Source organism: Tenrec ecaudatus, chromosome 12 (assembly GCF_050624435.1).
Source record: "Tenrec ecaudatus isolate mTenEca1 chromosome 12, mTenEca1.hap1, whole genome shotgun sequence".
Lineage (NCBI taxonomy): Eukaryota > Metazoa > Chordata > Mammalia > Afrosoricida > Tenrecidae > Tenrec > Tenrec ecaudatus.
Window position 1 is genome coordinate 100,617,249 of NC_134541.1, and position 26,893 is coordinate 100,644,141.

General features: G+C 44.3%; 1 protein-coding gene across 1 annotated transcript in view; it reads right to left on the reverse strand.

The window, feature by feature from the left end:
- TNFRSF17 (TNF receptor superfamily member 17) overlaps positions 1 to 26,893 on the reverse strand; it is a 185,874-nt gene that overhangs the window by 157,799 nt on the left and 1,182 nt on the right. The window lies entirely within an intron of this gene.

A 26,893-nucleotide genomic window follows, 5' to 3' on the forward strand; every position in this document is an offset into this window, starting at 1 on the left:
CTGAGTAGGTTTGGAGACAGTGCTAGATGGATCCACTGAGCTTTGACGCACCTCTAAAATTGTGAGAAACCTTTATCAAGTCCAGAGATGGGGTGGCCCACCCACACCATTTGCCCGTGGGAGTCCTTTTGAAACTTTATGGTTCAAGTTTTTCTTAAAGTCTCCTTCAGGTCAATCAGGAGCCTAGGAAGCAGTTTGGCAAGACCTCTTTGCCACAGCATTGGCCTTTATTGGAGACTTATCTATAGACAGCCAGTTCCGAGAAGCAGGCAATCCCAAGTCTTGCTGGCAGCAATGTTTATGATACAGTACGTGTCATTAGTGACTCTGATTTTACAGCTGACCGACCATGAACTCTAGGATACACTCGAGTGAAGTCAGCCTTGGCCAAATTTTCAGGGACCCTCAGGGGTCTACCTGGGGGGCACCTGCATAGATCACTTGCTTTGAATTCCGCCTCTTCACCTTGTCTTCCCAATACTTTCCATTGATGCTACCCTACTTAAATCACATCCACTCATAACATGCACCCCTACATTCTGCTACACTCATTTCTGGTGTTTCTCTGCATGTTTACATTTTCAGCTCTTGCTAAACTCCCTTTTTAAGAGCCCTGGTGGCATAGTGAGTTAAATATTCAACTGTGAACCACAAAGTTCATGGTTCAAACCCACCAGCTGTTTTCCTGGAGCAAGATTGTCTGGAAGGCTGTCTTGGAAACCCTACTAAGCAGTTCAATTTTAGATCACTTGTTGCTGTGTCCTTGTCCCTGGTTTGTTAACACCCACTTCCTTTCCTCTGCCTCCCCATTATTTTCTTCTCCGATTGCTTATCCTGCCTCTATTATCTAGATAGGCATGCAGAGACAATAATAAGCACAAAACAAAATCCAGCGACATAGAAAGAAATCTAAAAATCCTTGGCGAGGAGGGCATAGGAGGCCTGGTGGGGCCTGATCAAGGGCAGTGTAGCCGAGAGGAATTACTGAGACCCGAATGAAGGTTGAACAGGATAGTGGGACAAGAGGAGAGTAAAAGGAAATAGAGGAAAGAACTAGGAGACAAAGGGTATTTATAGAGGTCTAAAAATAGGCATGTGAATATGTAAATATATTTTTATATAATGATAGGGAAATAGATCTATGTAGATATATTTGTATGTTAAGTATTAAGGTAGCAGCCAGACATTGGGCCTCTACTCAAGTACTCCCTCAAAGCAAGAACACTTTGTTCTAATAACCTGGCATTCTGTGATGCTCACCTTCCTGATAAGATCGCTGAAGACAAAATGGGTGCATAGCAAATGTGGTGAAGAAAGCTTATGGTGCCTTGCTATCAAAAGATATAGCATCTAGGGTCTTAAAGGCTTGAAGATAAACAAGCAACCATCTAGCTGAGAAGCAACAAAGCCCACATGAAAGAAGAACACCAGCCTGTGTGATCATGGGATCAGGTATCAGACATTAAAGACCCAGAGCAAAAAATCATATCAGTGTGAATGAGGGGGAGTGCAGAGTGGATACTCAAAGCCCATCAGTAGACAATTGGACTTCCCTATACAGAAGGGTCACAAGAAAGAGATGAGCCAGTCAAGGTGCAGCATAGCACCGATGAAACATACAACTTTCCTCTAGTTCTTTACTGCTTCCTCCCTCCTACTCTCATGACCCCATTTCTACCTTACAAATCCAGCTACTCCGGAACATGTACAAAGGTACAGAAGGAAGCTTGAAACACAGGGAATCCAGGTCAGATAAACCCCTCAGGAGGGGGAGGGGAAGGCGAAGGTGGGGGGGGGCGGGGAGGACCAGATCACATTGATGTACATATAACCCCCTCCCGGGGGACAAACAACAGAAAAGTGGGTGAAGGGAGACATCAGTCAGTGTAAGACATAAGAAAATAATAATAATTTATAAATTATCAAGGGAGGGAGTGGGGAGAGAGGAGGAAAATGAGGAGCTGATACCAAGGGCTCAAGTAGAAAGAAAATTTTGAAAATTATGATGACAATCTATGTACAAATGTGCTTGACACAATGGATATATGTATTGATTGTGATAAGAACTGTATGCCCCCCCCCAATAAAAATTATTTTTTAAGAAGAAGAAGAAGCATTTCTACTCTGTCCTGCAGGTTTCTCTGGCAGATTGACTCGAAATTGTCTGGATGGCAGTGGGTGTAGCTCATCACCTTTTGTAAAGAGAGAATGACCCTCTGCCAGTAATGCCAACTGGCTAAAATGTATTAACACTGTGTTTCCTTCATATATAATTCCCCAAAGTACCTCCTTTGGATACTTATTTAAAGTAGCAGTAAAGTAAATGAATTTCACAATAAATGTATTTAGTTGAGAAAGAGGGGCGGGGGGAAGAACAGTAAATAAGAGTACAGAGGGAGGGGGAGAAAAAGGAGAGGGGGAGAAAATGGCGACCAGATAGGACTCATCCGTCTAGAGCTTCTGTTGCCAGACCAGAAAATCGGGAGGTAAGGTGAAGGAAACGAGGAGGTTGAGTCCAGAAATTAGAACTAGGGTACCAGGGTTTCTCCTGAACCCCCTTTTGTGTGGGATTTCCACTCACAAAGCAAACCAAGAACGCTTTAAAGTGCTCTAGCTTTGGCGAGCCCGCAGGTGCTGGCTGTGCCCCTGCCAGGAATAGTGATTTCTGCAGGCAGACACCCGAGAGGGGACAGAGTCCCAGACACGAGGGGACCCTCACTCCGGAGCTCTCCGCGTGATTGGCTGCCTTGAGCCCACGGCCATGGGAGTGGTGGCGGGTAGCCATAATTTAGAGTAAAAGAAAAAATAATGTATTACCTTAGGAAGATCGTTGTGTGGGAGAAAATAAGCGGAAAGTTGGGAGTCCATGGAGCAAATATAGTTCCAATTGACAGAGAAGGAAATAGCCCCCATAATGAGCTGGATTTCCTCCTCTGGGGGCAAGCCTGACAGCCCCCAAATCAGAGCACATCACAAGCAAAAAAAAGGGGGTGTGTGAAATATATATTAATTGGTTTAAAACTCAAACCCAAATCTGGTTGCTCAGCTCCAAGGAGCACATACTGGAAGGCCCTTAACATAAGTCAGCATAAGAAGCAACCTAGCTAAGGAATGCCAGAACTCAGCTACAGGGCCTGGAGGCTTTTAGCATAACAAAGACCCGCTGTAGCAAGTCAGCTTTAAACAGCAAGGAGCTGCAGCCCAGTGACTGTGAGAGACAATTACACTTGAGTATACTCTAGCTGACCAGGGAGATAAAAAAATAAAAACCTCAGGCTCAACAGGCTTGCTTTTTAACTTTTCTGTCTCCTCTTTGCCTCTTTCTTGGTCTCTCACATTCTATTGCTAACCTCCAGACCACTCCTCTTAGCCTAGGGTATTTACACCTGTGTCACACCCAGCTAGGTGAGCTCCACCCTGTGTAGCTAGATAAGCTGGGGAAAGCCCTGCTGACTCCCACCAGGGAATACTCTGCTCAGCTTCTTACTGGGTAATTCCTGCCTGTGTGCTTGGAGGCATAAGACAGCTTGGCCAACACTCCTCAACGCTCCAAGCTGTTGCAGGAACCTCTGTCCAACCTCTGCAACACCAAAGCAGGCAACACTTCTGGGTCACTCCCCTGAGATGGAAGCCACAGGAGGATAAAGTGGTAGGTTAATTCCATAGTGAAATAAGCTATAAGCAGTTCGAAGAAGCACTCCTACAAGTCTCCCAGAGAGAGCCAGTGCTCTTCAACTCCCAGGAAAATGGCACCTGGCTCATCTAAAACAACACAATGCAAACTGCCATCAGCCCCAACAACCTCAACGAAAAAAACAGGAGAAACAAAAGGCAATGCCAGAAGATGTCCTGAACATAATGACATGCACAGAGGAAGCAGACATTGAGCTGCCACAGAAAGAAATTTTCAGAATGCTGCTTGGAGTCATAGAGGATATGAGGGAAACAATATAGAAAAACAATGAAATGATAGAAGATGTAAAAGCCATAAATCAAAGAGAAATACAGGAGCTTAGGGAGGAGATAACAAAAAACAGTAGCACACTCATGAACCTCGAGAAGCAACTGGAGGAATCAGAGAACCGCATCAGTGACTTGGAGGACAGCCAAGCAGACTTTAACAACCGTGAACAAAAATCTAATAAGATCATCAGAGAAGCTGAAGAAAACTTAAGAGCTATGTCTGATGCTATGAAGTGGAATAACATTAGAATTATTGGCTTACCAGAGGAAGACACAACAAAGAAATCATCTGCAACAATAGTGAGAGAATTCTTGGAGGAAAGCTTCCCCAGATTAGTGAATGAAAACCAGGCAACCATTCAGGAGGCTGAAAGAACCCCAGCAAGACTGGATCCCAAGAGGAAGTCACCAAGGCACATAATAGTTAAATTATCCAGCTTTGAGGAAAAGGAGAAAATCATGAGAGCAGCTAGGGAAAAAGAAGCAATCACAAATAAAGGTTCCCAAGTAAGAATATGCTCAGACCTATCAGCAGAAACTATGAAGAAGAGGAGAGAGTGAAGTAACATATTCCAAAAATTGAAGGAAAACAATGAAAACCCAAGAATACTCTACCCAGCCAAATTATCGATCAAGATAGATGGAGAAGTAAGAGTCTTCCCAGACAAGGAAAAACTCAAAGAATACATTAGAAGAAACCCAACCCTACAAAAGATCCTTCCTGACCCAGTATGGGCAGAAGAACAACACTCACCAAGCATAAATAAGACACCACCACATAGAACAACCTCACCCAGCAGGCAAAAAATCAAAAAGCAGACCTAAAGATAGCATTGACTTACATATAGTAAGCTTTAAAAAAAAAAAAAAAGGCAAATGGGCATAGGGAAAAAGCTACAGTATACAAACATTCCTGGGATGAGGACCAGGTGGTGTGGCGGTGACCAGACCAAATACAGGGATACACACGGTAGACAACTAAAAAAGGAGGTGGGGAAAGGAAAAATCTAATAATAATAAAAAAGAAAAGGGTAGAGGGGGCACAGGGCACTAACCCACCCAAGGGTAGGGTATTGTTTGTGTCTCCGCAGGGAAAAAGGGACCAGACTTCAACCCGATGCTCCAAGATGTGAATGCAACATGCCGGTGTGGAGTGGGGAACCAGTGGAGAAGTCTCGGGGGCCGGCTCCAACCCCAACTACTAAGGGGACATCTGCCCCTCCCCTCAGAAGAATTTATATCAAAGGACAGCACTGAATCTACAGCTCTGGAAAAGGGACATATCTGATTGGAGCACATGGGAGCAGATGAAGGGGGAGGAGGAGAGAGTGGAACACATCATGGCCCACCAGGCCAGGAGGTCGATATTCCCAATTAAAACAGCGAGGACCACATGACCAGCCCCACTATGACACACGAAGTCCCTCACTGACCCATAGCCCTACAGGCGACAACACTGGAGACACAGTGAGGGAATTGCACCCAATTGGATCTGCTACACTGAGGCAAAACATCAAGAGGGTGCAACAAAACAACAAAGGAATGGAGCAGCGAGGTTCCCAGGGAAAGCTGAAGGTGGACTTTGGGGCCAGGGCATGGTGCCCCAACAGACTGGACTGGAAAACACTCCTAAAGACCAACAAACAATCCTTGTAATAACTACAAGCTTTTCTTTCTTGTGTTTTGTTTTGTTTTAGTCATTGGTTTGTTGTTGCTTTGTTGTATATTGTTGCTTGGTTGTGCTCTGTCTTGTTTCTGTGCATGTTACTATCTACGCAGGTCTGTCTAAATAAGATAGGCTGGATAAACAATCGGAGGAGAAAACAATGGAACCGAGAATGCTGTGGGGACATGGGAGACAGGGAGGTGGGGAGAAAGGTAGTGGTGTTAATAAACCCAGGGACAAGGGAACAACAAGTGATCTAAATCGGTGGTGAGAAAGGGCGTGGGAGGCCTGGTTGGGCATAATCAAGGGTAATGTAACTAACAGGAATTGCTGAAACCCTGGTGGGGACTGAGCATGATACTGGAACAGTAGGGAAGTCAAAGGAAATAGAGGAAAGAGCTGGGAGGCAGAGGGCATTTATAGAGGTCTAGATAAAGACATGTACATATGCAAATATATTTATACATGAGGATAAGGAAATAGATCTATGTGCATATATTTATAAGGTTAGTATTAAGGTAGCAGAGGGACATTGGGCCTCCACTCAAGTACTTCCTCAATTCAAGAATACTTTCTTCTATTAAATTGGCATTCTATGATGCTCACCTTCCCGGCATAACTGCTGAAGACAAAGTGGGTGAACAACTAAATGTGGTGAAGAAAGCTGATGGTGCCCGGCTATCAAAAGAGATAGCATCTGGGGTCTTAAAGGCTTGAAGGTAAACAAGTGGCCATGTGGCTCAGAAGCAACAAAGCTCACATGGAAGAAGAACACCATCCTGTGTGACCTCAAGGTGCTGAAGGGATCAGTTATCAGGCATCAAAGAACAAAAAAATTGTATCATTTTGTGCTCACCTCTTGAAACGATTGCTGAAGACAAATGGGTGCATAAGCAAATGTAGCGAAAAAAGCTGATGGTGCCCGGCTATCAAAAGAGATAGCATCTGGGGTCTTAAAGGCTTGAAGGTAAATAAGTGGCCATGTAGCTCAGAAGCAACAAAGCCCACATGGAAGAAGCACACCGGCCTGTGCAATCACAAGGTGTCAAGGATCAGGTATCAGACATCATCAGAACAAAAATCTTACTATAATGAATGAGCAGGGAAGTGCAGAGTGGAGACCCAAAACCCATTTGCAGGCCACTGGACATCCCCTTACAGAAGGGTCTTGGGGAGGAGACGAGACAGTTGGTGTGACGTAGCAACAATCAAAACTCAACTTTCCTCTAGTTCCACTGTCATGATCCAAATCCTACCTTGCAAGCCTGACTAGACCAGAGGAGGTACACTGGTACAGATGGGAACTGGAAACACAGGGAAGCCAGAGCGGATGATCCCTTCAGGACCAGTGGTGTGAGTGGCAATACTGGGAGGGGATAGGGAGCGTGGGTTAAAAGGAGGAACCTATTTCAAGGATCTGCATGTGACCTCCTCCCTGGGGACATACAACAGAAAAGTGGCGGAAGGGAGATGTGGGACAGAGCAAGATATGACAAAATAATAATTTATAAATTATCAGGGGTTCCTGAGGGAGGGGAGAGGGGGGAGGAAGGGGGAAAAATGAGGACCTGATGCCAGGGGCTTGGGTGGAGAGCAAATGTTTTGAGAAAGATGAGGGCAATGAATGTACAAATGTGCTTTACACAATTGATGTACGTATGGATTGTGATAAGAGCTGTATGAGCCCCTAATTATTTAAAAAATAAGAGTACAGATGGTGAGTGCAGATGGCAAAAATGTGAAGCTTTGGAAAAGTGGAAGTGATGGAGTCCTGGCTGGTTTGCCTCTGCCGCTGACTCTCTGATTCAGAGCCTACTGACCTCCTGAAGGAGCATGTCAGCCTCCTGGATTTCAAAATCAGTACCAGGCATAACGTCTGGCTTGTGAAGAGAGCCCACTACATGCATGGGAGCTGTTCACACGATTTGGGCTTACCTATTGTTATGGTGACCCCGCCCATGGCAAACAAAGCACCTCCCGCTGCTGATCAGTGTGCTGGCACGCAGAGGGCAGTTTTAGTCTCGAAGATCTACTGATACACGCTTAGCGTCACAGCCTTACACTTTGGTAAAGACAAGTCTTAGAGTTACTCTCTATTCACTGCAGACACCATTTTGCCAACCACAAAATTCCATTTCTTTTTTTAAAAAATCATTTTATTAGAGGCTCATACAACTGTTATAACAGTTCATATATACATCACCTCGTGATCGCACAGGCTGCTGTGCTTCTTCTATTTGGGGTTTGTTGCTTCTGAGCTACATGGCTGCTTGTTTACCTTCAAGCCTTTAAGATCCCAGATACTATATCTTTTGATAGCCGGACACCGCTTTGCCTTCAGCAATTGTCAGGAAGGTGAGCATCATGGAATGCCAGTTTAATAGAACAAAGTATTCTTGCATTGAGGGAGTGCTTGAGTAGAAGCCCAATGTCCATCTGCTACCTTAACGCTAACTCTCTCTCTCTCTCTCTCTCTCTCTCTCTATATATATATATATATATATATATATATATATATATATATATATGCACATAGATCTATTTCCACATCTTCATATATAAATATATTTACATATGTACATGCCTTTATTTAGACCTCTGTAAATGTCCTTTGCCTCCTAGCTCTTTCCTGTATTTCCTTTTACTTTCCTCTTGTCCCACTATCATGTTCAGACTTCATTAGGGTTTCAGTAATTCCTCTCGGTTACATTGCCCTTGGTCACACCCTACCAGGCCTCCTGCACCCTCCTCACCTCCAATTTGGATCACTTGTTCCCTTGTCCCTGGGTTTGTTAACACCACTTCATGTCACCCCACCTCCCCTTCTCCCATATCCTCCCAGAACTGTCAGTCCCGTTGTTTTCTCCTCCAGTTTGTTCATCCAGCCTATCTTATTTAGACAGACCTGACAAAATTCCATTTCTATTTCATATGAAACTGCTCACTACTGGTTAGTAAAGAAGCACAAGTAAGATTCTGGGGTGATCCACCCTGAAGAAACCACATCAAAAATGGACATTCAAATGACCAATAAGTGTATGAAGAGATGCTCAAAAGCATTAGCAATCCTAAACCAAACCCACTGTTATGGAATCCATGTCAAGTCACAGAAACCCGATAAGACAGAGAGAACTCGCCCAGAGGGATTCCAAGACCATGGGTCTTCACGGATGCAAACTGCCACCTCTACTGATGGCTTTGAATAGCCAACCTTTGGGTTAGCAGTTGAGTGCTTTAATCAAGGGTTTCTCATTAGTCATTGGGGTTGTTGATGGGTGTCGAGAGTACAAGAACAGAACACCCCCCTGGTCCTGTGCCATCCTCCTAATTGTTATGTCAATCCAAGGTTGTCGGTATTTTAAGCAGAGAGGTGATTTTATTAGGCATATGCAGCATGGAGACAACAAAAGTGGGAAACAGAACAAAGGTGTCATCAGAAAGTCTGTCCAGTCTCAAAAAGATGTTCTCTACCTGAGCCTGCTTGTGCACTGCCTGAGTCCCTAAGTTCTGGTAAAACAGAAATAAGAATGGTGGTGCCGGTGGAGAAGATTAAAAATGCCATGGACGGCTAGAAGGACAGACAAATCTTTCTTGGAAGAAGTATGGCCACAGTGCTCCTTAGAGGCAAGGATGGGGAGACTTTGTCTCTGGTACTTTGGACTTGTTGTCAGGAAAGACCAGTGTGTGGAGAAAGATATCATGCTCGGTAAAGTAGAAGGGCAGCGAAAGAGAAGAAGACGCGCTACGAGATGGATGGACGCAGTGGCTGCAGCAAGGGGCTCAAGCACAGGGACAGCTGTGAGGATGGCACGGGACCGGGATTGCTGTGCACAGGGCTGCTGCACAACACACTGAGAGTCTGGCTAACCTAGGTTCAAGATAGTCAGCCTCTCAGAGCTTCCCTTTTCCTCTTGACAATGAATGCAATGCATGTAGACCTTTGGGGCAGTTGTAAAATTAAAGCTGATCATAATTAACTGTGATCATTTGGTAATAAATTATAATTGCTACCGTTGCTTATTTATATAACACGTGCCTTGTTCAATAGCCTGGCCATGCAATTTAAAACCACTGAATGGTGGTGGTCTTTCTTTTCCAACCTATAACCGATTATCCCCAAGAAGGGGTCTATGACAGGGGGACAGGACCCTGGAATGAGAGGTGGCAGACTCTTGAGTGTAAACCATAATATGCAGTGCATGAACAAAGCTGGGAGGATGAACCTTGCTTTGTGCGCAGTGAGAGCCAACTTTTCAACCGAGTCAGCTGATTAGCAGCAGCCTCTCTTCTCTGACGGTTCTTTCTCTGTCTCCCACCACACCGGGGCGAGACACTCAGGGTGTGCAACAGAGCAGCAAAGGGAGCAGAGCAGTGAAGTCCCTGGGGTATCCCAAAAGTAGACTTTGGAGCCAGGGCATGGCACCCCAGCAGACTCGACCAGAAGATACTTATAAAGGTCAACAAACAGACCTGGAACTATTTATAGGCTTGTTGTTGTTGTTATTTAGTTTTTTGCTTTATTTTGTTGTTTTGCTTTGTTTTGTTTTGGTGCTTTAAGACCCCAGACACTATATCTTTTGATAGCCGGGCACTGTTTGCTTGCTTGCTTTGTATGATTTTGCTTTGTATTTGTTTGTTTGGTGTTTTTTTTGGGGGGGAGGCTATGGTGGTATGATTTTCTGTGTATGAAGTCAAGGATGGATAGATCTATACATATAATCACTGGATGGGGGCATGGCAGGGTAGGATGGGAGAAAATGCAGAGCTAATAACAATGAGGATGAGAGGAAAAGGTTCTGGAATTGATAACACAAATTGTAATATGATCGAATGATTAAATTATGGGAGGAAAAGGAAAAAGAAGACAACCTCCTTCTTGGAAGGCAAGCTTTTCCTCCAGATGGCTAGGCTTGGAAATCACTATAAAATGACAGAAGAGATGCCCACTGGCGCTCATTGCAAAGATGGCGAGGAAGCCAATCTGGGCATTTGGCTGGTTCTCCTTAGACCAGGTGTGTCTCCTTCTGATGTACATAGTCATTGGGAGTCAGAGTGACTCGAAGGCACCTAACCACCCCCAGCACCACTGGAGGACCGAGTCCTCAAGGTCAAGTCCTTGGTTGTCCCATAGAGCCATCATCCTCCTCCTCTGCGATCCGTGCCAGCTTGCCTCACCTTTCCTCATTTTTCACAGTCCCATCTTCTCTTCAAATAATTGTTTGCATAGCTTGTGAATTGTCCAGACTTCTTTTTCCTGTTCTGTTTTTGCTCCTGTCAGCTACTGGGTCATTTCAAAATGCATTTTCATTAACCCAGTTCTAAACAACAAAACAGACGGAGCATGGTGCTGTTTCCTGATGGTTGCACAACTCTGCCTACATTTAGAAAGTGTTGGGTTGTGTACTTTAAACGGGTGAATAGTGTGGTTTATGAATTGTATCTCCATTAGGTTACTAAAAACCAACCAACCTCAGGCAACAAAGATAAGCTGATGTAACTGCTGCCACGCATGACAAAGGGTTACAGGTGGCTAGGAAATTAGTGACAAATCTGTACACTTTCTGTCCTTTATTTATTCGGGTTACTGGGCGGTTGTGGTTCTATCTATGCTTTAAACCCAGCATTGTGTGTGTGTGTGTGTGTGTGTGTGTGTATATATATATATATATATATATATATATATATATATATATATATATATATATATATATATATACAATGAACACGAACAAAACCCCAACTCAGGGATGCATATGGCAGCCAATTAAAAAGGAGAGGAAAAGAAAAAAATGAGGGGGTGGGTAGTGGGAAATCAGGGCACTAACCCACCCATGGGGAGGGTACTGTTTATGTCTCCACAGGAGAGGGCAAGGGACCAGACCTCAAGCTGTTGCACCAAGCCTTGAGGGCAACATGCCAGCATGAAGCAGCAAACCAACTAAGAGAGGTCTGCAGGGCAGTTCCAGAAGGCAGAACTATGGAGGGCAGCACTGAAAAGAAAACCCAGGGAGGGGGTGGGTCCACCAAGAGAGAGAGAGAGAGAGAGAGAGAGAGAGAGAGAGAGAGAGAGAGAGAGAGAGAGAGCATGGAACAAATCCTGGCCCACCAAACCCTGAGGATGACATCCCTGCTTGGAGCAGCCAATGCAGAGAGGACCATAGGATCGGCCCCCACCACAAGACACAATGTTCCCTCGCTGACCCATAGCACTGCAGGGGACAGCACTGCAGACACCATGCGGGAATTGTGCCTGGTCTGACCCTCCCATCTCCTGGGCAGAGCACAAAGGTAGAGCAACAGAGCAGCAAAGAGAGCAAAGCAACGAAGTCCCCAAGGAATCCCGACGAATCCCAAAAATAGTCTTCAGACTCGGGGGGCAGGGCTTGGCACCTCATCAGACTCAACCAGAAAATATTCATAAGGGTCAGGAGACAGACCTGGACCTATTTATAGGCCTTTCTTCTTCTTTTTTTCCCTCCATGTCCATATAAGATAGGCAGGATAAACTCTCTCAAGGAGAAAACAATGGGACTGACAGTTCAGGAGGGACATGGGAGAGGGAGAGGTGGGGAAAGGGAAGAGGGGAGCCAACAAACCCAGGGACAAGGGAACAACAAGTAATCTAAAATCAAAAGCTAGGAAAGCATAGAAAGCCTGGTGGGGTTTGATCAATGGCAATGTAGCTGAGAGGAATTATTGAGAGTCGAATGAAGGTTGAACATGATAGTGGGACAGGAGGAAAGTAGAAGGAAATAGAGGAAAGAAGTAGGAAGCAAAAGACATTTATAGAGGAATCAATATAGGCACATACATGTGTAAATATATTTTTATAAATCATAGGAATATGTATTTATGTATATATATTTATGTTAAGTATTAAGGTAGCAGACGTACATGGGGCCTCTACTCAAGTACTCCCTCAACACAAGAACACTTTGTTTTAATAACCTGGGATTCTGTGGTTCACACCCTCCTGGCACACAATCACTGAAGACAAAATGGGTGCATAAGCAAATGTGATGAAGAAAGCTCTGGTGCCTGGCTATCAAAAGATAGAGTGTCTAGGGTCTTAAAGGCTTGAAGTTAAACAAGCAGCCATCTACCAGGAAAGCAACAAAGCTCACATGGAAGAAGTACACCAGCCTGTGTGGTCACGAGCTATTGACAGGATCAGGCATCGGGCATCAGAAAACCCAAAACAAATAATCATAGCTATGTGATCGATGGGGACCAGAGTGGAGACACAAAGTCCATCTGTAGACAGTTGGACATCCCTTCACAGAAGGGTCGATAAGGAAGGGATGAGTCAGCCAGAGGGTGACTATAGCACTGGGGAAACACACCGCATTCCTTTAGTTCTTTAATGCTTCCTCCCCACCATTGTCATGACCCCAGTTTTACCTTACAAGCCTGGCTAGACAAGAGCACATACACTAGTACAGATAAGAGCTCTCTACACACTGAATCCAGGACAGAAAAACCCTCAGGAACAGTAATAGGAGTAGTGATACCATGTGGATAGGGGGAAGGTGGGGAGATAAAGGAAAAGCCAATCACAATGATTGACATACAGCAGCCCCCCACCTCCCAGGGGCAAACAACAGAAACCTGGGTGAAGGGAAACAGCAAATTGTGTAAAATACAAAAATAAAAATAATTTATAAATGATCAAGGGTTTACAAGGTGATATAGGGTCTGAGGTCTTAAAGGCTTGAAGATATACAAGCGGCCATCTAACTAAGAAGCAACAGAGTCCACATGGAAAAAGCACACCAGCCTGTGTGATCATGGGGTGTCAATGAAATCAGGTGTCAGGCATAAAAACCTAGAACAAAAAATCATATCAATGTGAATGAGGGGGAGGGCGAAGTGGATACCCAAAGCCCATCTGTAGACAATTGGACACCCCCTTACAGAAGGGTCACAGGAAAAGACAAGACAGTCAGAGTGCAGTATAGCACCAATGAAACATACAACTTTCCTCTAGCTCTTTAATACTTTCCCCCCAACTCTCATGACCCCAATTCTACTTTACAAATCCAGCTAGACCAGAGCATGTACACAGGTACAGATAAGAGCTTGAAACACAGGGAATCCAGGACAGATAAACCCCTTAGGACCAATAATGGTCCTAAGCAATACCAGGCAATACCAGGAGGGCAACGGGAAGGTGGGGGAGAACGGGGGAACCAGTCACAATGATTGAGAGAGTTAAAGTTTATTGTGCCAACCTGGCAATAAACACATGTGGGGTCAATTGAAGGATGGAGCGATAAATGGCTCAGTGAGCTTCGCCTTTCTAGTTTTCTGGTCTCTTGCTTTGTGATGGTCCCACCAGGGTGCAGCTGCCTTAGCCAGTTCCCTGTTTCAGCTGGCAAGGCTCATTTCCTGCAAGAAATCCCTGAGGAGAAGCCACAGGGACCTACCCTGATGCAGCCCTGGGTGCTGGAGCAGCCTTGTGGAGACCCCGGCCAATGCTGAAATGTTTACACATTCACTGATGTGGTTTTCCTCTTGCAGTTGGCATCATTGCATGTGTTTTGTGAGATGGAGGAGGACTGGTGTTAGACATATGGGCTAATGTTGGACTTGTGGGCTTGCGCAGCACTGGGTTGGGATGTTTTCTTGATGTACACTTACCCTTTATATAAAACATATGAGTTTCTGTGGATTTATTTTTCCAATGTACCCAGACTAACACATGATCTATATATAGCCCCATCCCAGGGGGAGGGACAACAGAAAAGTGGGTGAAAAGAGACAGTGGTTGATATCAGACATGAAAAAATAAATAATTTATAAATTATCAAGGGTTCATGAGGAAGGGGAGGGGAGGAAATGAGCTGATACCAAGGGTTCAAGGAAGAAGAAATTGTTTTGAAAATGATGATGGCAATATATGTACAAATGTGCTTGACACAATTGATATATGGATTGTTATAAGAGCTGTAAGAGCCCGCAATAAAATTATTTATTAAAATAAAAAATAAAAGAAAATGATGATGACAACATATGTACAAATGTGCTTGATACAATTGATGTGTGGATTGTGATAAGAGCTGTAAGAACCCCCAATCAAATTATTTATAAAAGTAACTAAATAAAAGTTTCCTTGATTTATTTTTTTTTAAACAGAACAAAACCCCAAATAAACCCTCAGTAGTTTTTCTTCTGAGTAGCATTGAGCACTGTAATTAATTGCCCAACATCTTTTATGCCTGAGATAGTGCAATATCCAGGTGATTCTACACGAAGCCAAGCTTGAGAACCACTGGCCTAGAGTCTAATAATCTAAACAAAGGTCAAGGTAGGCGAATACCTCAGTCATTTGGGCTTCAAGATAAGGGTCAGCATCGATCCAACTCCCAAATTGAGGATTCGGTCCCTCCTTCCCCATCCTTCTTTTCTAGACATTTACTTTCCATTGAGCCCTTGGGATCAGCTCCTCTTTTTTTTCCCTCCCTCCGCCCCACCCCTCGAACCCACGTGGCCCCCTGATAAATTGTAGAGAGTTAATTATTTTCAAATCTCACACCAACCGTTGTCTCCCTTCCCCTCTGAAACAATGCACAGTATTACAATACATCTCCCTGGCTAGACCAGAGGATGTACACTGGTAAAGATAGGAACTGAAAACACAGGGAATCCAAGGCAGATGATCCCTTCAGGACCAGTGGTGAGAGTGGCGATACTAGGAGGGCATAGGGAGAGTGGGTGGGAAAGGGGGAACCGATTACCAGGATCTACATGTGACCTCCTCCCTGGGGGATGGACAACAGAAAAAGGGTTAAGGGAGATGTCAAACAGGGCAATATATGACAAAATAATAATTTATAAATTATCAAGGGCTCATGAGGGAGGGGGGAGCAGGAAGGGAGGGGAAAAAATAAGAACCTGATGCCAAGGGCTTAAGTGGAGAGCAAATGTTTTGAGAATGATGAGGGCAATGAATGTACAAATGTGCTTTACATAATTAATGTATGTATGGATTATGATAAGAGTTGTATCAATCCCTAATAAAATGATTGGGAAAAAAAAGAAACCACAAATGGGAGGGGGAGGACTGAGGGGAGCAGCAGAAGTTTATATTAGAGATGATTGAATGATATATCAGTTTGCAAAAGTTGGACATTTAGGAACATCTTTCACCTTCACCTCATGTTGCTGTTGTTGTTGGGGACCATCAAGTCAATCCCAACTCACCATGGCCCTATTTACAAATCACCGTGGTCCTGTATACAACTCACAGCGGCCCAGTATACAACTCACCATGACCCTGTATACAACTCACCAGGACCTATATACAACTCACCGTGATCCTGTATACAACTCACCGCGGCCCTGTATACAACTCACCGCGGCCTTGTATACAACTCACCAGGACCTATATACAACTCACCGTGATCCTGTATACAACTCACCGCAGCCCTGTATACAACTCACCATGGCCCTGTATACAACTCACCCTGGCCCTGTATACAACTCGCCATGGCCCTGTATACAACTCACCGTGGCCCTGTATACAACTCACCATGGCCCTGTATACAACTCACCGTGATCCTATATATAACTCACCCTGGCCCTGTATAAAACTCACCGTGACCCTGTATACAACTCACCGTTGCCCTGTATACAAATCACCATGGCCCTGTATACAACTCACCATGGCCCTGTATATAACTCACCAGGACCTATATACAACTCACCATGGCCCTGTATACAACTCACCGTGACCCTATATACAACTCACCATGGCCCTGTATACAACTCACCGTGGCCCTATATACAACTCACCATGGCCCTGTATACAACTCACCGTGACCCTATATACAACTTGCCATGGCCCTGTATACAACTCACAGTGGCCCTGTATACAACTCACCGTGGCCCTATTTACAACTCACCGCAGCCCTGTATACAACTCACCATGACCCTGTATACAACTCACCGTGATCCTATATACAACTTGCCATGGCCCTGTATACAACTCACTGTGACCCTATATACAACTTGCCATGGCCCTGTATACAACTCACCGTGGCTCTGTTTACAACTCACCGTGGCTCTGTATATAACTCACTGTGGCCCTATATACAACTCACCGTGACCCTATATACAACTCATCATGGCCCTATTTGCAACTTATCGTGGTCCTATTTACAACTCACCGTACCCCTATATACAGCAGAATGAATCAATGCCTGGTCCTGCACCATCCTCACACTGTGCTGAATCTTAAATTATTCATCTACATGTGTATCAGACCCTCATTTCTACTTCTGGCTGTAACACGCCCGTATGTGGATATACCACATTTTGATTATCCATCAGTTGTTTGATGGAAACAGTTCGGCAACGTCCTCCTTTCGCCCTTTTGGATGAGACTGCAGTGAGCATTGGTGAGCACTTGTCTGTGTGCGCTTTCTCTGTCACCTAGTGCTGCCAGAACAGAGACTTCACAGTGGGGGCGTTAACCAGCCGAAATCTGCTTTCTTAAAGTTAGGGAACCAGAAGTCCGAATTCACGTTATTGTCAGCTCCGGGGACAGTCGTTCTCTGTCGGCCAGCTCTGGGGAAAGTGCTTGTCTGCTCTTCCTTGGGTCCTGGGCATCTCCCTGTGGCGTGGCTTTTCTCTTCCCCCTCGGCTTGCTTCTGTGCCCAATCTGCTTGCTTCTATCTCAAAAGTGATTGGCTTCATACGCACCCTACCCTATACCAATACTTCTTCATTAACATATGAAACGCTCATTTCCACGTGGGATTATAATCTCAGGTATAGGGGTTAGGATTTACAACAAATTGTTTGGGGGCACATCATTCAATCCATGATCATGTCACTGCCCCCAGCGAATTTGCATGCAGCACAAGACAAATCACTAGTTTAAGAGGTGCTCTTTGCCGGAGGTGAGGTCAAGGGTGGGTCAACAAGATGAGAGTGGGGAACCTGCTGGAGGACTGCTGGGCAAAGTTTCCACATTCTCAGAAAAGAAGGCAGAATACAATGCTCACGCTTGTTTTGTTAGGCTTGGCATCTGGAACAGCTGCAGCATCGTGGCACAAGCCTAAAGATGAAATCAACACTATGGGCATTCACGATGGAAAAACAGGTCTCTAATGATGTCATTATGTTTTATGATGTCATGAAGCTACTCAACCAATGATCCATGAAGTTGTTCCTATTTTGGAATTTATAGCTATGTAAGATAACAAATTTCTTGGGTTTTTTTTTAAATCATTTTATTGGGGGCTCATACAACTCTTATCACAACCCATACATGCATCCATGGTGTCAAGCACATTTGTACATTTGTTGCCATCATCATTCTCAAAGCATTTGCTTTCTACTTGAGCCCTTGGTATCAGCACCTCATTTTTCCCCTCCCTCCCCACCCCCATAACACATTTCTTATTGTTAAATTCTTGAAATGAAATTTCCGTAACTTGCTTCTGAAAGGATCTTGATATTTGTATGAGTCCTGTTGGTATAACAAAAACAAAATAGAAATAACCTAAAAGTCCATCATTAGAGGAATATGTAAATAAAAATGATATACATATAGAATTATTCTAGACAGTTCAAAGACAAATACGAGAAGTGAAAACAACTGTATCTTTCATTGATTTCTGTGTTACATATAACTGTACTTAGAAACGTATTAGATGAATCACACTAAATATATGATTGTGATTGGCTCTAACTCATGCCAATCTTATGTATTAAAAAAACATGGGCCCAGGTCTGTGCCATCCCCACGAGTATTGGTATGTTCTCATACATTCTGTCATCCATTGATCAATATAGGATGCTGTTATTAGGGGGAAAGCTCTTTATCTGAACAGATCTACTCTGTCTTCTTGAAGCGCATATTCATGAACAAGCTTGTTCTGTCCCTGCACTTGTCTTGGGCTTTGGCCTACTGGTGGCAGGCCTGCATCACTTGAGTTGTGTGACCATATTTACTGACTGTCCTTTTCTGAGTCCATCGCTGCCACTATATCAATCCATTTCTTTGAAGGTCTGGCTCCTTGTCACTGACCTTCTACTTCATGAACCATCATGCCGTTCTTCGAGGCCTAGTCTCTCCTGCTAATGTATCATAGTACGTGAGATAAAAGTCATACCATGCTCACTTCTAAGGAGCATTCTGGCTGTACTTCTTCCGAAATAGATTTGTTTTCTCTTCTGGCAGCCCATGTGTAATGGTTAGATTTTTATGTCAACTTGATGGTACCTGCGTGGACGTGGAGACGGAGTCCAACCTGCCCATCAGGTTGCAGCCTGATGATGCCTCCTTGGGAGCGCGGCCCTTTTTGTAAGGGTGAAACCAGGAACTTCTCCCTGTCCTTGCACTTTACTTTCCTGATTTCTGGGATTCTGTGTCTGCCTCCAGACCCTGAGAGCCGTCGGCACCTTGCCAGGTTTCCACTGACATTGGATCCATGTGACTCTGCACCTACGACCTGTGATGTCCCTGCTTCCTACTTCTTTCTGTGTCCTTGGCCTATGGCTCAGTGAGTCTGAAGAGGGCCCCAGCCAGCATCCAACCCATGGACTTGAGTTGGACTCGGCTGGGATGTCTTCTTGAGGTAAAGTTGCTTCTATATATAAAGTTTTTCCTTGTACATAAATGAATCCCTGGTTTCTTTCTCTACACAGCCAGCCTAACCCACCATGGTACTTTCTCTTTTTTTTTTTGTTATTTTCAATATTCCTCACCAACACCATAATTCAAATATATCAATGATTCTTTGGTCTTCCTTATTCATTACCCAACTTTTACCTTCATATGGGCCAATTAAAAATAGCTTACTAAATAAAGACATGTACATATGTAAATATATTTATATATGGGGATGGGGAAATAGATCTATGTGCATATATTGATAGATTTAGTATTGGGCCTCCACTCAAGTACTCCCTCAATGCAAGAATACTTTCTCCTACTAAACTGGCATTCCATGATGCTCACCTTCCCGACACGATCGCTGAAGACAAATGGGTGTGTAAGCAAATGTGGTGAAGAAAGCTGATGGTGCCCAGCTATCAAAAGAGATAGTGTCTGGGGTCTTAAAGGCTTAAAGGTAAACAAACAGCCATCTTGCTCAGAAGCAACAAAGCCCATATGGAAGAAGCACACCAGCCTGTGTGATCACGAGGTGTCGAAGGGATCAGGTATCAGGCATCAAAGAACAAAAATTCAACTCATTGTGAATGAGGGCGAGTGCAGGTTGGAGACCCAGGACCCATCTGTAAGTAACTGGACATCCCCTTAGAGAAGAGTTGCAGGGAGGGGACGAGCCAGTCAAGGGGCAGTGTAGCAACAATGAAACATACAACTTTCCTCTATTTCCTAAATGCTTCCTCCCACCCACTATCATGATCCCAATTCTACCTTACAAATCTGGCTAGACCAGAGGATGTACACTGGTACAGATAGGAACTGAAAACACAGGGAATCCAGGACAGATGACCCCTTCAAGAACCAGTGCTGACAGTGGTGATACCGGGAGGTTGGGGGGAGAATGGGTTGGAAAGGGAGAACCGATTACAAGGATCTACATATAACTTCCCTGGGGGGTGGACAACAGAAAAGTGGGTGAGGGGAGACGTTGGACAGTGTAAGATCTGACAAAATAATAATTTATAAATTTTCAGGGGTTCATGAGGGAGAGTGGAGCAGGGAGATAGGGGGAAAATGAGCTGATACCAAGGGCTCAAGCAGAAAGCAAATGTTTTGAGAATGGTGATGGCAACAAATGCACAAATGTGCTTGACACAATGGATGGATGGCCGGATTGTACGAGCCCCCAATAAAAATGATTTTTTTAAATACCATAGCTTAATTGAGGTACACCTTATTCTTATGTTGTCTTCGTTCATCAATGCTCTTGTGCGACTGGTTTGTCTAATACATCACTTGATTGCTTATCTTCTGCTTCCATTAAGGTTTCCTGTGGATTCCTATAAAATGAAATTCTAGCATCTAGACTAAAAAAGGTCTTGGAAAGGAGGCTTCAGTGACACAGTTCTGAGGGGTAAGCCCTTGGAAACCACCTGGAGATAGACTCAGAAAAACCAAACTCACTGCCTTCAAGTCATTTCTGAGTCATGAAAAGAGGAAGGCAGTGGCTGCTTCTCGTAAAAGGAGTAGAACAGAACTGACTCAAAGAGATGACGCCTGTGTTTAACTTGGTCTACATTTGTGTATTGTCAGTTGTAAAGCAAGTGGACAATATGTGAATAATTGGCAGTCTCAGGATTTTAGGTATGTATGTGAATGTTTGTGATTCTCTAAACTGTGTTGTATTTATAAAATTCTCAAACCTGAAAATAAAATGCCCCTTCTGTTAGATCTCTCTGGAGCTAGAGTTATACCTCAGTCCTTGGCCCCGCACGGGAAAGAATTCACGCCGAAGCCTGGTATGTGATCCAAGTGAGTTTTATGAGAGTTAGAAGAAGTTTCAGGTTTACACGGCACCCATAGGACTCCTCCCGACCATGCAGCCTGGCGGAGGCTGCTCAGCATCATGCAAAGTCTGTCTTGACTCTGGGCTCCTGCCTTTTCAAGGATTCCAAGGGGAGGCTGGTGGATGACCCCTGATCAACCCCATTGGCTGAATTGCATTCACCTGGCCCAGGTGGGCCAATCCAGGTTTAGCGCCCACCCATGCTTACCGGCAGGAAACCTGAGCCTCTGAGCATGTGCAGTGCCACTCCTTGTTCCGTGCTTGGCTCTCTGGGCATGCGTTAAGGGACATTCCCCATCCCTACGCTAGAGCTACCTAACACTTCCTCGGTGCTACAAAGAAATTTTACTTAAGGAAGGCAACAAGAACGTTTTGTTAAAGACGTGGGCACCCGGATAGAAGTCCACAGGAGCTCTCAGAGTTTGGAAAACAAAACTTTTTGTTCGTAAGACAGTTTGCAACCTTTTAACTAAAATCATCATGCACCTATAGACTCGCAGGCAGTTGCAAAGACTGCACGGAGAAGTAACAAGATGGTCACAGCAAAGACCCCATCATCAATCTCCCAGCTGCCCCCGCAGTATAACTGCCCCAGCATACTGTAGAGCTGCAGTGCCCTGTCAAAACAGGGGCACTCACAGAGGCACCCCCAATCAACTAGATCGCAGACCTTAGAGAACACTACATAAGTATTCTTTTGTTTTTAATTTCTTTAAACGACAAAAGTAATTTGCTTGTTGTAGAAAAATTCAAATACAAAGGTGTGCTCTTATAGCCCCTGATAGAATGGGAGAGAAATGTGGATCAAGCCTCAAATTGTTAATTCCAAACAGACTTACTGTCCTGGTGGAGACAGGAGGATTCTGGGGACTATTGCCCTGAGATACTCTTCAAACCTTGAAATGAAATTAACCCCTGCAGTCACCTGGTAGTTAAATGACAGATTTACTTAACGATAATGACTATCACCCTTAAGTATTCTGGTTCTTCTTAAAAATCACTCATTGTGATTTGGTCAACAAAGACTTTTAAATGATAAGATATGAAAGTGATTTAAAGATAAGAATGCAAGGGGGTGGAGGCAAAGACAGTCACTTCTTTAATGTGGCTCTTCTAGCCAAAGTTTCTAGCTCCTACCAAATGACCTTTTCCTGCATGGATGTGGTAAGAAAGTAGTGGGTACAAATAGGACCTGGAAACACAGGGAATTCAGGACAGATGAACCCTTCAGGACCAGTGGTGAGAGTGGTGATACCGGGAAGGGGAGAAAGGGGGAACGAATTACAAGGATCTACATGTAACCCCCTCCCTGGGGGACACACAAGAGAAAAGTGGGTGAAGGGAGACATCGGACAGCGTAAGATATGACAAAATAATAATTTATAAATCATCAAGGGTTCATGGGGGGCGAGGAGAGGAAAAATGAGGAGCTGAAACCAAGGGCTCAAGTAGAAAGCAAATGTTTTGAGAATGATGAGGGCAACAAATGTACAAATGTGCTTGACACGATGGATGGATTGTGATAAGAGTTGCATGAGCCACTGACGAAATGATTATCTTTTAAAAGAAAGAAAGTAGTGGGGAAGGTAGGGGATGCTGAAAAGATTCACCTGTGAATCCTTGTGAGCAGGATTCTCTGGAATGCCATTCTGCTGTGTATAAAATGGGCTCTGAGAGCAAGAGGAGGGATCTCAATTACCAGGAAGAGCCAGGAGTGGAGCATGTCCTCTAGTTCCAAGATTCCAGGGCAGTGACCCTCCTGGATCCCGTGGACAGCTATACCATCGGAGGAGGAGCAGCAGGGGCTAGAGCATGGAACAGATGAACTTTCCAACCCACAGAGCAAGTTAAGGTGAGGGCATTTGTGTAGAAGGGTAGCTCATGGAGTGGGCTGCCTCTGGGCACTCTATTGGGGAGGTGGACTTGTTGACCCATGGAAGTGGAGCCGAGTGTCTTTGGGCTGAGGCTTACTGGAGCGGGGTGCCTCTGGGCACTTAAGTCAGGGAGCTGGGTTTGCTGACTCACAGCACCTAAGCTGAATGCTTTATTCAGGTTGAGGCTTATAGCAGAGTGGTATGCCTCCTTGGACATGTATTAACAGACCTGGAACTCTGTAACATGTCTGCTCTGTAAGTTGCTGGTAAACAACTACTCTGAGCGTTTCTCACTGGCATTACAAATTGCTAACATTCTCAATAAACCCTTTAATCATGACTTTGGGCTGGGAGCTCTGTGTAGCCACCGCAATGGATATTAGAACCTAGAGATAAATTATAGGACATTAATTAAGCCAGTATGCAGGGAAACTAGATGAATGAAATGGAATAATCAGCTGTGAATCGTGTAGCTAATGTCAGCGAACAACTAACTGGTGTAGAAATTGTTGAAGAGGAACATCAACTACTGTGAAAACCTTTACTAGAAACATATTTCTTTTAAGTTATGTTATCTTTTATTTTGAAAGGAAGTTCTTCCTGTGGATCTCGATTTGCTGTGACTCCAAGTACACGCTGCAGAGTTCTCAAGGCTGTGGTCTTTGGAAAGCAGATTGCCAGGCCATACTTCTGAGGTGCCTCTACCTGTTAGAACCAACCTTCAGGTTCGTCGTCAAGTCCTGGACCATTGGCACCACTCAAGCACAACAGTAAAACATTGCAGCCTCTTCTTTCCCCCCTCAACCTGGCTCCACAAGGATGCCTAGTGTGGTGGTTAGCTGACTGTATGTCAACTTGAAGATGTATGAAAGTTTAGGGGTAGGATCAAGCCTGTCAATGAGGTCACAGTCTGATGATGCCTTCTAGTGGTGAGACCTTCTTGTAAATAGGGGGCCAGATAATGGGGAACCTCTCCTTTGCCTTCCTGCTGGCTGGAACTCTGCTGCCAATTCTGAGAGCTGTTGGTACCCTGCCATGTTTCCATTGACTTGGATCCAAGCAACTACACTCCCCTGCTTCCTGGGTCACCAGTCTGTGTCGCTGGCATACGAGGCTATGTGAGTCTGAAGAAGAGCTTATGGACTAGCATCAGACTTACTGACTTGAGTTGAAATGGGCTGGGATGCCTTCTTGATAATCCCTTTTTGATATAAAGATCTATCTTATACATAGCTGAGTGTCACTAGGTTTGCCTCTCTAGTCAACCCAGCCTAACACCTAGCATTTACTGTATTGGCAGGTTTCTCTAGAGAACCAAAACCAGGACATTATGATTTTATATATATAATCATTTGTCAATTTGAGGATTAAGAGTATAGGGGTGGAGTCAACAGCTAATTAGTCCACAGAGCAGGACAGAGGACTCAGTTCAACTAGCTTCTGTGGAACAGTTAATGTACTGGAAGTCTTTCAACTCACAAGGGTGGCTGGGTCCAAAGTCATGCAGCTGAGACCTGCCAAAACCTTGTGATGCTTCCACCACTATTGGATCCACAAGACTGCATCCACTGGCCTGTGATCTTCCTGCATTCTGCATCATTGCATGTAGTTGTATGAGCCTGAAGAGGGACTTATGGACTAGTATTAACTTATGGACTTGATCTGAACTGGGCTGGGATGTTTTCCTGATGTATAACTACATTTTGATATAAAGCGCTCTCACACATGAGTGTCTCTGGATTTGTTTCTCCAGTCAACACGGCCTAACACACACGGGTATGAATACGTGTTTCAGACTGTGATGAGTGCTATGAAAAACATGAAGCCGAGTAGGGGGCTTTGGCATGGTGTGGGCTGGTTGGGGGCCCGGAATATCTGCACTGAGGCTGGAATGTGGGAGCTGAAGAAGAGAGAGCTGAAGAGATGCAGTTGCGAAGAAAGAACACTTCAAGGGGAAGAAAAAGCCAGATGCTTCTGAAGAAACAGAGGCAGAAGAGACACTGTCAATCTCAACATTGACACTAGTTCTGTTCTAGAGTTAACAAGGAAAGAAGTCACTTTGAAGACTAAGGTGTGCCTGATCCAAGGCTTGGTCTTCTCAATTGCCATACAAAGCACACGAAAGCTAGACAATAAATAAGAATCACAGGAGGATTTATACACTGGATTTATGGTGTTGGCAGAGGTTACTGAATATACCATGAACTACCAGAAGAAACAAATGATCTGTCTTGGAAGAAGTACCGCCAGAATGCTTCTTGGAAGTGAAGAGGGTGTGAGTTCATCTCACATAATTTGGACACATCATTAGGAAAGGCCAAAGACCACAGAAGGCCAGGAAGAAAGGAGGGAGAGCCTCTAGGGGATGGAGCGAACTCATGGTCCTGAGGAGAAGGAGGCACCCTGATGGCAGCTGACAACAATGAGGTTTGATCGTCACTGCAAACACTGAGTTAACAAATCCGCAACCACTACTCTCATGAAGAATTACAGTGTTGGAAACCCACAGGGGCAGGTCTATCTTGTCCTGTAGGGTTGCTCTGAGTTGAAATTGACTTGATATATAGTTTGTTTTTTTGTTTTTCATTGAGAAACCACTGATCACAGGGATAGAGACCCTGGTGGTCCTGTGAGGTTTGTGTTGGTCTGCTAATCACAAAATCAACCGTTCAAACCCACCAGCCACTCTACAGAAGACAGCTGAGGCTATCTGCTCGCCTTTCCAGCCTCAGAAACCCTGTGTAGTGTTGCTATGAGTTAGAACTGACTTGATGGCAGCAGGTGGGATCATTGTGATAGATTTCTGTGAGCCTCTGGTCCCAACATCTTGGCTAAATTAGTTCTAGAAAGTAATGCGTTTCCATATCAGACTCATGTTGAGAAGCACAAAAGGTAAGACTAAGTTGTCTCTGAGTAGATTTCAACTCGTGGTGGCCCCAGTGAGCAGAGCACAAAGGCACTCTATAGATAAGAGTTTCTTGGCTGTAACTTTCCAGAAGCAGTTTGCCACCAGGCCTTTCTCCCTAGGTGCCTCTAGATGGGCTCCAACTGCCAACCTTTCAGTTGATTGTCAAGTGTTTAATCACGTGTGCCATTCTCCTGGTAAACTAGGTGATTGTAGTTGTTTATAGGTGCAGAGGCAGAGAGAGACTATTAGGAATGCTAACTGGCAGATTTTGCTTTTGAAGACAAAATTCATGGGAGCATCATCCAGGTGGCAACAACCCATCAAGTGTGGTATCTGATGACAAAATGGTTCGAGAAGGAATGCATTGTTCTTGAGTCTATGTAGCTGCCAGCATTAACATTTATTTGCTCATGAGCAGATTGGGGGATATGCATCTTGAAAATATACTCTATTTGGAGAATGCTGAATTTTCTCTTCATTGTGAACGTAAGAGAAGAGTATCTCACTTGCTGTCAATGCGGCTCTCTCACATATGTGAGGAGCTCTGATTTTTTTTTAAGCAATTGTTAATATGGTCCCTGTAAATCTGAGGTCAATCACTTAATCCAACTTTAAAATTGGCATCCTTAAGAAAGGTTCAATGGCGTCTTCAGGGAACTACATAATAGGCTGTGACCTGAATTTTGTATTAAGCAGAGGTATGCATCATCTAACCTGGGGTGGGGGTGGGGTGGAAAGGATCACTGCCCATTAGATTTCAGAGAGCATAAACCAGAGCTGAAGCGAAACAAAGTGAGCCTTGTTAGAATGGAAGTCTTCGGTTTCTTTACATGTGCCATCGGTTAAAGATTTTTTTTTAATCCAATAAAATTTGCTGGTTTAATATTAAACACTTAGAGGACTTGTTTAAAAGCCACCTGACAAATTTTGGGGGGGATTTACAGGTCACCCCTGACTTACAACTGTTTCTACAGTTTATTATTATGTGTAGTTATGGGGTACTATGTACTACATA